The sequence below is a fragment of the Salvia hispanica genome, chromosome 1 (genome assembly GCF_029641045.1).
Source record: "Salvia hispanica isolate PSC_SH4W2 chromosome 1, Shi_PSC_v1, whole genome shotgun sequence".
Classification (NCBI taxonomy): domain Eukaryota; kingdom Viridiplantae; phylum Streptophyta; class Magnoliopsida; order Lamiales; family Lamiaceae; genus Salvia; species Salvia hispanica.
This window is the reverse complement of record NC_142692.1, coordinates 2,822,181-2,838,322: the sequence shown is the minus strand read 5'-3', so window position 1 is coordinate 2,838,322 and position 16,142 is coordinate 2,822,181. Positions and strand designations below refer to the sequence as shown.

The following is a 16,142-nucleotide window of genomic DNA, read 5'->3' as shown; positions in this document are numbered from 1 at the left end:
CTTTAAAAATATCGCCAGTAGTCCTTGGACTAAGGGTTTATCTCGAAATTGGTCCTTTTGGCTTTTTTTGGTACGAAAATACCCTTTGATATTATTTTGGGGGTTTGGGCAATTTGGTCTTTTTACACTTTTAACATTTTAAATCTGATATTATTTTAGTTATGCACTAACTTTGATATTATTTCAAAATTATCATTCTTCTTCCATTTTGTTATCTTTCACTGAATTTGTTTTTTTTTATTTCAGTATTAGATTTAATTTTATAAAATTAAATTTAATATTTAGATTTTTAAATATCAATAAATTTTTTTAATGAAAACTATTAATTCATAGACACTATAAATATTGATTAAAACTATTAATCTTTGTTATTTAATATAATATTCAATTGTATTGAAGAAGTACAGAAATATAATATTAATCATGATGGAAAAATAAGAGTTATTCTATTTAGCCTCCGTTCGGTTGTTATAATTGCTTGTGACTAAAAATTTGATCCTACTAAAAATTTTATATATGAGTATTTTTGTTGAAATTTTCTAGTAAATTTTGATTGTTTTCAAATTAATAAACGAAAATTATATTGGTTTTACATTAGATGCATATTTATTTCAGAATAAATTGTGTTATATAATCTATTTATGATTAAAGCTACTCACTCCGTCCCACGTTACTTGAGTCACTTCTTTGTTGCACTCGTTTTGAAAAAATAATAATAAATAATTAAAGTGAAGAGTAAAAAAAGTAAAAAAAAAGAATAATATAGTTAAGACTCTTCTCTACATTATTCTCTCTCTTACTTTTTTTCTCTCCATTTTAACTATTTATTTTTATTTTTTCAAAACGAGTGCAAAAAAGAAATGACTCAAGTAACGTGAGACAGAAGGAGTATTAAATATTGATTAAAACTAAGGCGTTGTCATACCTTATTGATTACATAGTACTATACACTATCAAATATTGATTATAACTATTAATTTTTGCTATTTAATAATTTTTATAATTAAAAAAATTTATTGATATTTAAAAATTAATTTAAAATTTTGTAAAATTAAATCTAATATTGAAATAAAGAAACAAAGTGAAGGATGACAAAAGGGAAAAAGGATGATAAATTTGAAATAATATCAATGTTTAACGGCAAGCTGCACAACATCTCCCTGCCAGCTTCCCAGGAAATCCTGGACTACCATCTGAAGCTTGGCCTCGACCCCACGGATGCAGTCCAACGTGCTGTGATCGCCGGGCCTTCTAACGGCCTGATCTGCGTCTACTACAGGGCCACCGACGCACCCATTGCAATATGCAACCCTAGTTTAGGCCTCATCACTATCTTGCCACCAAACCCTACTTCAATGTTGTTTGGACCAAATCATCGTCACAGGTTGTGCCACAGCCACGGGATTTGGTTCGATGAGGTCGCACAAGATTATGTGGTGGTGCAGCTGTTTTCGTGCTACAAGATCGGTTACTACTTACATGCGTCGGTGTACTCAAACGCGACGAATTCTTAGAGGGGGCTGACCATCGGCGGCAGCGATATTATTGCTCATGATTTGTGTGTTGTCTCCCCTATAAATTCTCAGTGCAAGAACGGCTCCTTCTCGCACTGGCTAGCGTTTGACAAGGACGAGAATGATGCGATCGTGTCGTTCGACTTCAGGAACGAGGGTTTACGTATCTTGGAGATGGCGGACGTGGAGATTATAAAGAGGTATGGGTATATGAAGATTTTTGCAGAGGGTGATGACTCTTTTCTGGTGTTCAGTTCTGGTGATCAGAAAGAGGCTAAGTGGTTGAACATATTTTGGTTGAGAGTTGAAGAGAATAGGCTGCAGTGGGATCGCATGAAGAGAATTGGACCATTTGATGGCCTTGTCATAACCAAGGCTTTGGCTTTGTGTGAGAGGGGTTGTGCACTCACCGGCGTATAGGAAACCTGATTTCCTTCTCACCGGTGAGTGCACAACCCCTCTCACACAAAGCCAAAGCCTTGGTTATGACAAGGCCATCAAATGGTCCAATTCTCTTCATGCGATCCCACTGCAGCCTATTCTCTTCAACTCTCAACCAAAATATGTTCAACCACTTAGCCTCTTTCTGATCACCAGAACTGAACACCAGAAAAGAGTCATCACCCTCTGCAAAAATCTTCATATACCCATACCTCTTTATAATCTCCACGTCCGCCATCTCCAAGATACGTAAACCCTCGTTCCTGAAGTCGAACGACACGATCGCATCATTCTCGTCCTTGTCAAACGCTAGCCAGTGCGAGAAGGAGCCGTTCTTGCACTGAGAATTTATAGGGGAGACAACACACAAATCATGAGCAATAATATCGCTGCCGCCGACGGTCAGCCCCCTCCAAGAATTCGTCGCGTTTGAGTACACCGACGCATGTAAGTAGTAACCAATCTTGTAGCACGAAAACAGCTGCACCACCACATAATCTTGTGCGACCTCATCGAACCAAATCCCGTGGCTGTGGCACAACCTGTGACGATGATTTGGTCCAAACAACATTGAAGTAGGGTTTGGTGGCAAGATAGTGATGAGGCCTAAATTAGGGTTGCATATTGCAATGGGTGCGTCGGTGGCCCTGTAGTAGACGCAGATCAGGCCGTTAGAAGGCCCGGCGATCACAGCACGTTGGACTGCATCCGTGGGGTCGAGGCCAAGCTTTAGGTGGTAGTCCAGGATTTCCTGGGAAGCTGGCAGGGAGTTGTTGTGCAGCTTGCCGTTAAACATTGACAGTTCCGGAACTCCGTCTTCTCGTAAACTGAACTGCACAAGTAATGTGTCGTCGTCGCTGTCGCTGTCGCCGGCATGGTGCTGAATGTGCGATTTTCTGAAAGGTTTAGAATCGATGTGATCGCGCCATGATTTGCAGACACTTCGGAATCTCAAGAGGGATGTGAATGGACAAATCAAGAGGATATGTGAATGGACAAATCAAGAGGATTTCTGTTACAATGTCGTGGTTGAGGAGATTGGAATCCATCTAATTGTTTTTTTTTTTTTATGGTTGATTTTTTATGGAATTCGCTTTTTGTAAAGAATTTGAGATGGAAAGGGGCGGCGAGGGTTTAATAAGTTTCACTAATTCAATTTGTAGTAGTATTAATTTTCTTTTTAGAATTTTGAGCATTAATGATGGTTTTTTTTTTCTCTTCCTTTTCTAAATCGGATTAGGAGAAAAAAAATACTCCATCCGTCCCGCTTTAGGAGTTGCCGGTTGATCAATTTTGGGCGTCCCGCTTTAGGAGTATCGGTTGAGATAAATTAATAAAAAATGCCTACAAAGTGTTAAAAGTGGGTCCCAACATCAACTACAACTAATAAAAAAGTGTTAAAAGTGAGTCCCAACATCCACTATAACATTTATTTATTGGACACTCAATTAAAAGTGGGTCCCAACATCCACTACAATATTTATTTATTACATACTCAAACACTTTTTTCTTAAAACATGTGCCCGACTCAACCGGGACTCCTAAAGCGGGACGGATGGAGTAGTATAAATCCATTATCTTTCTTAGTCTCGTTGGATGCCAATGTCTCATTCACATTGAGTTATCCAGGATCCTTATTTTCTTTTGGCTTCACATCATTAGTTATTCTGAGGTAAAAAATTAAAATAAATAAGAATATTGTTCCAACTTAATGAAGAGATGATATGTAACGTGTAATCATGCATCTCTTGATAATGCATTTTATACATGTACATAATATATTCATGAATTAATTCAGTTTCCATAGCACATTGATTTCAGTATGTGCAAAGGTACAATAATCCCTACTAAAATTAATGATATGCTAATCACATCCCGCGCATTTGGATGATAAATTTGATTAAGATTAATCATAAATGAATTTAATCGTGAAGAATGCACAATTAGCAAAAAGGTGCTCGTTATTTTGCTTAATTACACAAGTACTCGCTATTTTCCCGCAGATTGGTGCTGCAATATAAGCGGACAAAAAGAAGGGGCTTTAGCCCCTACCAACCTTGTATTTTTAATTATTTCCTTTTAAAATTTTTTATATTTTATATACAAGTAATTATCATGTAAAAGTTTCAAAAAATGACCTGAACATAAAAAAAAAATTTTAAGTAAAATTTTAAAAGTAGGCCTACTCCCTCCATAATCCGAAAATATGAACTTTAGAAATGACATAAGTTTTAATGCAAAATTGATAAAGTAAAGGTTAAAAGAAAAGTGAGTAATTGATGGAAAATGAGTTTCACCTCATTAAAGAAAGAGAGAGAGAAAAGTTCTTAAAATAGACTGTTCTATTTTAGATGGCTTAACAAAAAGAAAAGAGATTCTATATTTAAACGGAGTATTATTTTTTTTGTGTGCGCACCTGCTCGGTAATCAAGTTTTTCTGTAACTCAATCTTTTGCGGAGTGGTTGTGGTCGTGGTTGTGGCGGCAGAGCTATTTTTTGACTGTGGGACAATTTCGTCCAACGATGATTTGCCTTCAGGCTGTTCTTTTGGCTACATGAATTCACGTAAGAAAAGTTAAAGATAACTCATTAATTAACGCCTCAAAATAATTAATTAAATTAAAAAAAAGGTGCATTTGTACTTGTTGAGGTGAAGAAAGTGGTGGGGATTCCTTTTTCCGATCTGAGTTGTGCATATTATTATCAATGAGTTTTTCATGATAATAAAACAACCATTTTCAGCCTTAGTTTAATTGGCCCTTGTCCATTAAATTGGCCGCACAGAAAATTTAACCAACAAATAAAACACCATATTGACCCGTTAAATGTATTTTAAATGTCCACATTTAGCAATTCAAACACACCCTAGTAGTATTACTATTTACAATGACAAATTCATCATTTGATACGGGCGGCGATATTCATTTCGGTATGTCTAGTGTCAAGTATGTCAACAACTATTAGTGATTAATGCAATTTGCAAGAATAATCCATACAAAGAGAAAGGTGCTACGATACCACTGATCTTACAAACCATGTTCAATGATTGTCTCTTCTATTTCATGGAAAGGAAAGCACCCTTGCAAAACACAGTAGGATGGAAAATAAAAAGTGAAAACAACAATTTTTTGAACAGAAAAATTGGGCCAAAAAAAGGTCTATCCAAAATATTAAAATATAATTAATTATATCATAATTTTAATATTTTTTTCAATTATATTACTCCATTAATTTGGATGCGGAGGCAAATTATATACTCCCCCTGTCCCACTACAAATGAAATATTTTTCTTTTTGTTGTCTCATTAAAAATGAAACGTTTCTTAAAATAGAATAACTTTCTCTTTACTTTTCCCTCTCTCTTACTTTACTCTCACTTCTTTTAACTCACAAAACAACACTACATAAAATCCTGTGCCGAAAAATAAACGTTTTATATTTATTGGGACGGGGGAGTACGTGTGATTTGCAGCGCCAAGGAGAGCAATGTAGGATCGGTAAGGCTCCTCCTTAGGACTTGGGCTCTTCAAATTAAATGGATTTGGGCCTCAACTATTTGACTTGTAATTGGGCCGAGTAATATTAGAAGTGGGACTGCATATAAATATGTACCTTCATATCATAATCTTCAATTTATTACATTTGGTCGGGCTTTGGATTAATTTGAGTGTTGAATTATTTTTTTTCTGTAATTAAATCGCTATATTTATTTAAATAATTAAATCCTATTAATTATATTTTTGATTGAATTGTACATTTAATTAAGTAATTAATCTCTGGATCAATTTATGTAACACGAAACTAAATCCCTTGCTATGAATGAATCCTAAACGATGTCGTATATATGGTGTGGTGGTGTGGTGTGGTGTGGATAGTGGTGACTAATTAACGTAACCAATGTTTCGATCGCATGTAAATAGGCTTTGATCGTTCAAATAGACAAATAAAATAGAATGAGTTTTTCCTGATTATAGACTTCGAGAAAAGTGACCGTTCTAATTATAATTAAAAATGAAGATTATTTAAATTGTCGTTGTTCTGATTAAAGTAATAGTATTCATTTTATACAGAAGTATATCTGATTTAATATGGCGTTTTTATTATCTAAAATATAGTTATCATAAATAAATAATAAATGCGTGATAGTTCTCACACATGACTAAAGTAGAGATAAAAAGATTTCTATTTTTAATAATGAGTCATCCAAATCTTGGATGAGACAAACTAAAATGAAAAGTGAGTCATCTTTAATTTTTCGGAAAGAGTACATGTATTCTTTAATGGAAAGAAAGTGGAAAACATATATTTACACATATTTTTCACTCTTTTGTAAAATTCTCACTTGCTCAATTCATATTTCTTTGATGTTTACATGCTTCAAGACCTAAGACCTTGACTGCTTTCGTATATGTGATCTCCTCTGATTAAAGGGCCTTCTACTGCTATCAGTTGAAGGCAATCCAAAATGTGTTTGTCAATGCTCTTCGCCATGAATTTGAGATTCATATGCAGATGAACTTCAACAAGTCAAGTCTTTAAAGATACTCTGCATTTTGATTCCGAATATAGAGATCCAAGCACATCGATAGCACAACCAAAACTACAACAGTACCATCAAGAATCATTAAAGAATAAGAGATGAATAATCAAGTGTGCTCAGTTTTCATTTCCTCCGAGTTACTTATCAAAGAAAAAATCCTCCATATCACCAATGGATCGTGAAAGACCCAAGACAGCGGGCTAACATCTTAACGGACCTATCTAGAGCATCAAAGCATCTGTTAGAAACCTACATCTTGACTTTTAATCGCCTCCAATATTGAGGCGTCCAACTCCACCGCCACTTGCAGTTGTATCAGTTCCTCCTGTTCCATCAATAATCAGAGAATCAGATTTTATACAGGAAATTGCAAATTGGCATATAGCAGTTAAGTGTACTCTTCTTCACTGCTAAGAGATAATATATGGCCTCTTCAGCTGATTCGAGCACACCTCGAGAATCACCAATTGAAGCAACAGCTAAGAGAAGTACAGATTATAAAATGTAAGGTTGCAATTGTTTTAGACCTTGGCTTGGAATAAACAACAAAGATAGTCTGAGTCATGACAGCATGATATGCTGCTGCAAGAACTCCCAACTCCCAAGTGCATGCTCTGTTGGCGAACATGGAGCCTGATCCCAGCCCGCAATTCCCCATTCCCACCTCTAGAACAACAAAGGTATAAAGCATGAATTCAACTCAGAAAATAGAAATCCTCATAATGAAATGCTGTCTACCTCATATATATAACATCTATAAGTAGCTTAGAAATACATAAAGGGTCACCAGCAGCAACTATACGCTTAGAAGTGACAAATGTACTCCACCATGTAGTTAGCAAATGCCTCCTCTAGGTTAAATTTCTTTATATAGTATCAAAACAATAGATTAAACAGCAACTAAAAAGCAAACACAGTAACTCACCTCTAATATATGGTAGAATTACCATTCATTTCCATGTCGATCCTTGGCAATCAATTCCAGTGTCGGAGTCTGCTGGCTCATATCCTGATAGGGAGAACAATCATCATCAGCAAATACAGAAAATTAGCACTGAATACAAACGTATAAAGCAGAGGAACAGAAACGCAGCACACATGGTGGACTGCAGGTCTAGGAGGCTCATCAATAGGACATCCGGACTTCTTGGCTCGCGTTGGTACTAATAGTTTTACCCAGTTACATGTTTAAGGTTTAAGTTGCAAACCAAAAGAATGCCTGCTAGATTTTTGAGCTGGGCTCGACGAAAGAATAGACAAGAGGGCGATTTTCACAAAATAAAGGAGCAAGGGAAAATCAGTCCTTACATCTGATTATGGCTAATTTGTGCATAAACTTCACCTGTATCTTTTTCAGTTCAGCCACCAATAATTGAGTTAAAAACTGCAGGTTCTTTAGTAGCTGATTCTGATATATTGGTAATAAATTAATAGTTGGAAGCCATGCTAATGTTATCGATTATGCATAATAAAAACACTCACACACTAAGCAATGGACCTATGTCGAAAGAAACAAGCTACAGAGAGGCAATTACCAGTAGATGAATGTTGAAAACTCTGGCAAATTCAATTATTATTCAATTTCTAGCCATAATCCACTCAACATTGAAGAAGAATAAGAGACAATTACAAAATTAATAGTAACAAACAGACCTGCACCATCTCTCCATAGTGAAACCCCTAAAAATTTACAAAAACAACAAAATTTCGAAATTGAAAGCAAAAAATAACAAGAAAAAACAAATCAGTTGAGAAGAAATTAGAGGTTGAGAAACAGAGCCCCAATTTTCGCCATAAAGGTACCAATACACGCAGCTCTTCTCTTTCAGAGTAAAAATAACCTAGAAACCCCCAACCAATCAAGAACTCTCACTCTTAAAACCGCCAAACTAAATAATGTGATTAAGTTTAGTGGTTTGAAGTGATATAAATATTTCAAAAAATTAAGAATTTATAAATACTGTTCCCTAAAATCCAAAATTTGAGAGGGAATGGAGGTGAAAAATTTTCTGGTGGAAGAGGAAAATTTGATGGGGAAAGATAGGAGAGGGGAAATACATCTTCATGAAAAGTGACATTTCTGGAAATGATCTATACTATTTAAACTATTATAATATTTTTAATATGAAAAAATCATTTTCGTAAATAAATAACGTATCGTTTTATTCCAGCATTAAACCAGAACATTAAGTCAGCAAACACAAGAAAGTGACTTTTTTTTTTGCCTCTTACGTAATTGCACATATCTGTTGTTCACATTACAAGGGAAATACATTTCAAGTGAAATAATCTCTCGTCGGATTATGGTCTTTACTCTTTAGACTAGTCATAAAGGAACGAATGAAAGTCAAAATATTCGTGTCTACCCGCCCTTCGACTCTCATGTATTAATTACTCCATTTCCACATGCCAAACAGAAGTTAGGAAACTGCGCTTCGGAGTGCTCCTCTGGACGTTTTTCGATTCTTATTTAATTGGATAAATCTCTTCACATCACCAGGCATTACTCCACAGGATTCGCTTCGCCGGAAAGGAGTACGGTATGTATGTTCTCCCTCTCCATCTCTCCATATCAAATCGATTTACACCTCTCCATCTTCATCAAGCTTATTGTGGAGTATTTTCTTTGCACACAACAGGTTAGAAAAGGTGGCCTTGCATTGTGAATGCTATCTAGGGCTTTATATGAACGATTAATACATTAATTAGGAGTTAGTGCTCTGATTTATTTCAAATTCCTTATGGTTTTAAGTGTTCATGTAGGGAATTTTTTATATCTCGCAGTAAATATGATCGATGGACGTTCACTGCTTGTAAGTCATCATTTTAAACTCTCACTTAGAATTGATCATATCATATTGTTCTTATATAAATGATGATAATGATTTTTTCTGATATTGCTTTATGAAGTGTCCAGCAGAAGGAAATCAGGTTTCCTATACGCCAGTGAGTGCACAACCCTTACATGTGTAGCTGAAGTGTGTATATGCTATATATAGATTAGGGTTACTGCGAATACAGATCTATACCAAAATTAAGGTTCAATGAGATATATTAGATGATAAATACACACATTTTTCAGTACACCACACTTTATCATTACACCATTGCAATATACTGTATTTCATTAAACTGAAGTGTTATGTAAATTCAAAAACACATTTAAAACATTACTAGTCTTAAGAACTTAGAACTTAGGGCATTATACGGATGCAATGAAGCACTTTACAACGGACTCTTAAGATTTGGAATTGAATTTCCAACTGTCAAAGTGACATATAACATTAAAGATTTAAAAATTGATAATACTATTAATTATAACAACTAATTGAGTCCATGCAAGTATCACATTGTCAGTTAATCCATAACTACAAAAAGATTGATTCTGTAATGAACCTATAGTTTGGCCTTTAGTACTTCAGTAGCTGATTAATTGAGTTCAGTGTCTGATATTATCATACCAACGTTGTTGCAGGAATCAACATATACTGTGGAGGAAATTGATGGTATGCATTTTCTTTTATGGGTTATTCACCAATTATAGAATTTGTGCTGCGTGAAATATTGAAATGTAGTTTGAAAAATAATAAAAAAGATAATGGGTTAAGTGTAGGGAAAGAATTTCAATGATTTTGATTAACTTATTGAATTTATCAAAAAACTATGGAATTTACATGCAAATAATCCTACATTCCTACTATTTAAAAATTTGTAGGGCATGCTGAAACATTCATTCACAAACAGAGAGCAGTTTGCATAAGTTGCAACAAGTTGGTTTGTGAAGCCGAACATGTGTGCATAATCAAATGTAGCTGTTCAGGCACATCTAATCTAGTGCATGATGATTGCAAGGATGAATGGTCTCGATTCAACGGGGATAAATGTTCTTTTTGCAATGAACAGATCATGTATAAGATAGTGAAGATATCTTCCTACTCTACTCAAACTATAGGTGACAGTTCTCAATGGTGGAAAAGGTAATATGACATTTGGCTATTTCCATTTTCACTGTTCAGAAAATACATCTTTTAAATATTTTGATGATAGAATTGTCATTCAATATTGTTATTCTTCACTTGGAAAGTCGAATTTTGTTTCCTTTTTTTCATATATTCTTCCTGTTGTCGTAACTAGGCCTAAATGTGGGTATCCTTAATGTAGGTTTCGGTGTTGTTAGGCATGACTGATGACTTCATGCTAACCCACAACATCATCTCTTGATTCACATGTAACTGAGTCGAGAATTATAAGCTTTATTCATATTTGTCATGGACGGAGGTAGTCTAGATTTGTATATATATCCAGTCTCAATTTGTATGCTAACATATGTCCAACATATTTCGCATATTAGATTTGAAAACACTATGTTCACAAGTGAATATTTAGAGACCATAACCATTGCAAAAAAGCCGTGTTTTCAAATCTAATATTTCATGAAAAATGTTGGAGATATGTTAGGAATACTAGTTATGTTTTCAAATAGATTATGTTCACATGTGGATATATAGAGACGATATGTAACCCATATCCCAATGCTTAATGATTTTGATAATGAAATCTTATTCTGGATTTGAATTTATTCAACCATAACATTTATACATAAAGTGGAGGTAAAATCACCAACCTCCATCCATGCTTTCTTCATTTGATGTAGAGGTTGAAATCCACCAATTGATGTTAGTCTTCTCGTTGACTGGATCCTCCATAATTGATGTTATCCCTCCTTTAACCTCAAGCCTTTAGTGATTCTTTTGATGAATGAAGAATCAAATACTTTAGTATGCTATACATGTGTATAGTATATATACCGAGACTCTTATTTGTGCTTGTAGCTATTATTGTTAGTGTATTTTCATAATTAGAGAACACATATGTATAGGTGTTGAACGTCCCTTTATGAAAGATTGTGTCGCTTCGCAAACAATGTGCCATGCCACAACCGTTTCTAATATGTCGATTGGTATTTATAAATGGTATATAGCTTAGATTAATAAATAATCATTTTATATTATCCATAAATAACCACGAACACACGGAGAAAAAATTCCCTAGACTCGGCATACCATATGACAATGTGACGTGGTATGCCCCTATCAAAATTATTTTGCCAAATGGAAATATATGGCATACATGGCTAAATGATAATAATGGCATAATATAATGTATTAAGGTAATTTTTACAATTCCCATGTATGGATTATATACAACCATACACACACACACGATGTATATACGCAAACTCCATCTTTTTTACTTTTAGTCACGTAAATACGTATGTTTTTTACTATTCTATAGTTATTAGATTATATCATTGTTCAAGTTTTATATTCACTATTTTATAATTATTTTTTATAGTTGAGTAGTTATAATAGACTACATAATTATGTCTATTAAAGTTTTATATTTTAAATTTTATAGTTGATGTTAAACAATATAATCTCATTTTAATTGGAAAAAGTAAGATTATAATACTTAATTGAATACAGCAATATAGTAGTATTTTAATTTCTTGAAATTCACATTGAATTTTATACTAATAAATTGGTGGTGCAATATGATAATACCATTCATTTTAGTATAAACGTAAAATGAAAATGCATATTATTTGAGATAGTTTACCTAATAAATGAGAATGCATATTATTTGGGATAGTTTTTCCGTAACATATGAGAATGCATTTTTCATTCCAAAATTTTCATGTTTCACTAGAAGTAAAGGTCTTGTATATTCATTTGGCAAAATAATATTGGTGAGCCATACCACATCTCATTGCCATATGGTATATCTTGACTAGGCACATGTACGTCAACCGATTTTGGCTAACCGTCGTCGGTTGCTAACTGTAATTAGTTTACAAACTAATTAGTATATACTCTCATAATTCCACGGTTCCACCGTTACATATATGCACATTATGACATTAACATGTGTAAATCAATTCCAAAAGTCACATATATATGTACATTAAATCTAATGCGTTCCATATGCACGGTCACACACACACACACACACACACACATATATATATATATATATATATATATATATATATTTACATAGGGGTGCGTTAGGCTCCTTTGCACTCTAAGTGTCCTATTTCCTTCTTAATCTCAGCCCTTAGATCCTTGAATTGGATGGTTGTGATCAATGCATTATTAGTCTATAATGTTGCATTATTAGCCGCTGTGCATTATTAGAATGAAAATGTGCATTATTAGTCTATAATGTTGCATTATTAGCCGTTGTGCATTATTAGAATGAAAATGTGCATTATTAAATGACACGTGACATTAATCTAATCGTCAGATGACAAAATCGTGGGGCTAGGATTAAGAAGGAAAAAGGACAAAAGATATGAAAAGTATTTAAATACATCCCACATATATACATGGGGGTGCGTTAGGCTCCTTTGCACCCTAAGTGTCCTATTTCCTTCTTAATCTCAGCCCTTGGATCCTTAAATTGGATGGTTGTGATCAATGCATTATTAGTCTATAATGTTGCATTATTAGCCGTTGTGCATTATTAGAATGAAAATGTGCATTATTAGTCTATAATGTTGCATTATTAGCCGTTGTGCATTATTAGAATGAAAATGTGCATTATTAGTCTATAATGTTGCATTATTAGCCGCTGTGCATTATTAGAATGAAAATGTGCATTATTAAATGACACGTGGCATTAATCTAACCGTCAGATGACAAAATCATGAGGCTAGGATTAAGAAGGAAAAAGGACAAAAGATATGAAAAGGATTTGAATACATCCCTATATACATGAATCCTTTCGTATCAGAGGTGGACCTACACTAGTGCATGGGTTTCCATGGGACCCCAGCCATTTAAGTTATTTCATATATGAATAAAAAGTATTCATATTTATCAGCTAGTCCAGTTGGTTACGGAAGTTGCCGGGTTACCACTATGGCAAGGGATTGAATCGGAGGGTAGTTTTTTTGGATTTGGTCTCTTTTTGAATTTTGTCATTTTAATTATTTTATCTTTCGTTTGTATATGTTGTAGATTCGGTATCTTTTATTAAATTTTTATTTCATCCTACTAATTCATATGTCATCCTACTAATTCATATGGCAAGGGATTGAATCGCAGGGGAGTTTTTTTTTAGATTTTGTCTCTTTTTTGAATTTTGTCATTCTAATTATTTTATCTTTCGCTTGTATATGTAGTAGATTCGGTATCTTTTATTAAATTTTTATTTCATCCTACTAATTCATATGGCAAGGGATTGAATCGCAGGGGAGTTTTTTGTAGATTTTGTCTCTTTTTTGAATTTTGTCATTTTAATTATTTTATCTTTCGTTTGTATATGTTGTAGATTCGGTATCTTTTATTAAATTTTTATTTCATCCTACTAATTCATATGTCATCCTACTAATTCATATGGCAAGGGATTGAATCGCAGGGGAGTTTTTTTTTAGATTTTGTCTCTTTTTTGAATTTTGTCATTCTAATTATTTTATCTTTCGCTTGTATATGTAGTAGATTCGGTATCTTTTATTAAATTTTTATTTCATCCTACTAATTCATATGGCAAGGGATTGAATCGCAGGGGAGTTTTTTGTAGATTTTGTCTCTTTTTTGAATTTTGTCATTTTAATTATTTTATCTTTCGTTTGTATATGTTGTAGATTCGGTATCTTTTATTAAATTTTTATTTCATCCTACTAATTCATATGTCATCCTACTAATTCATATGGCAAGGGATTGAATCGCAGGAGAGTTTTTTTTTAGATTTTGTCTCTTTTTTGAATTTTGTCATTCTAATTATTTTATCTTTCGCTTGTATATGTAGTAGATTCGGTATCTTTTATTAAATTTTTATTTCATCCTACTAATTCATATGGCAAGGGATTGAATCGCAGGGGAGTTTTTTGTAGATTTTGTCTCTTTTTTGAATTTTGTCATTCTAATTATTTTATCTTTCGTTTGTATATGTTGTAGATTCGGTATCTTTTATTAAATTTTTATTTCATCCTACTAATTCATATGTCATCCTACTAATTCATATGGCAAGGGATTGAATCGCAGGGGACTGTTTTTTAGATTTTGTCTCTTTTTTAAATTTTGTCATTCTAATTATTTTATCTTTTGCTTGTATATGTTTTAGATTCAGTATCTTTTATTAAAATTATTATTTCATCCTACTAATTCATATGGCAAGGGATTGAATCGCAGGGGAGTTTTTTTTAGATTTTGTCTCTTTTTTGAATTTTGTCATTCTAATTATTTTATCTTTCGCTTGTATATGTTGTAGATTCGGTATCTTTTATTAAATTTTTATTTCATCCTACTAATTCATATGTCTATTAGTGTATTTTTTTTTATTTATATTGTACATTTTCAAATTAGATTTGATGTCCTTTTTAAAATTTTCTCATATTAATTCATTTGTCTATTAGTAGTAATTAATTTATTTATATATATATTTATTTTCTTACACTAGTAATTTCGTACTACAATTTTATTAATTCTTTTTACTTGGGTAAATATCGTTATTATAATATTATAAAGTAATATAATTTTTTTATTTATATTGCTCATTCTAAAATTATTTCTTGCAATCCATCCCTCTCTTGCACTCTATATTATTCATGTCGGGATGTTTTAACATTGTTGACATTAAAATTATACCACAAATGTCAATACCTTCTCCGTCAATCAAAAATAGTTTCACTTTTGGATGATACGAGTTTTAATTTAAAATTGATAAAGTATGAGAGAGAAATATATAAAGTGTGTAAAATATGAGAAAGAAAGATAAAATGTTGATAAAGTAGAAGATAAAAGGTTAAGAATAAATTTAAAGTGACTTCCCATATGTAACTAATTTTGGTGGATGGATGAAAATAAAAAGATAAGATTATTTTTTTTTTAACGGAGGAATTAGTAATGTGGACGCAGTGGCAGATTCAGAAATTTCGATTCGAGGGTACGTTATATAGACATATAATACTCTTCTCTTACAAAAATTATTTGTTAAAAGTTTAATTTAATTTTAAAAACTTTGTTATGTGGAGTAATAATTATACAACTAGAGGAATAGTAGAAAGGAGAAAAAAAGGAAAAGTTAAAACAAAAAAAGAATAGTCGAAATGGGCAAACAATGACTATAACATTAAAAACTATATATTGGTCCCCGATTTGACAATGGTAACTCGTCGCCATTACAAAAACAGAGCACTTGTTCCCTTGTTATTCATTAGATCCGCCACTGTTTGGCCCCCAGCATAGAATTCTTGCGTCCGTCATTCGTATACATATTTATATATTTATACAGTCTTAAGTAATTAGAGATAAGAGAAGAGGGTTACCAATACACTCGAACTCTAATTCTTTAATTGAAACCTATCCATTTATATTACTAGAATTCTTGAATTTTGATATGAATTTAATATTTATAATTAAATCGATAAACACATAGGTCACATAAGAATATAAATATTCTTATACGATAACCATTGCAGAAAAAGCCGCGTTTATTGAAATTAGGTAGATGACTTACTTGAGCATGATACGGCATATATTGTATATTGTTTCCTGTAGATAGAATAGATAATGAAACACAGATACTACATGGTCTGTGTATGTATATTATATATATGGGCCAACGTGTGGTTTGAATAGTCCC

The 16,142-nt window shown here is 33.0% G+C and overlaps 1 long non-coding RNA gene across 1 annotated transcript; it reads right to left on the bottom strand.

Annotated features, from left to right (window-relative positions):
• Positions 1-6,484: 6,484 nt before the first annotated feature.
• Positions 6,485-16,095, bottom strand: LOC125219831 (uncharacterized). Its single transcript, XR_016134684.1, has 5 exons — positions 16,017-16,095; positions 11,119-11,242; positions 7,420-7,503; positions 7,022-7,160; positions 6,485-6,819 (listed from the first exon to the last, which is right to left on the bottom strand). It is a non-coding gene; the product is annotated as an uncharacterized LOC125219831 (long non-coding RNA).
• Between the last annotated feature and the right edge of the window lie 47 nt (positions 16,096-16,142).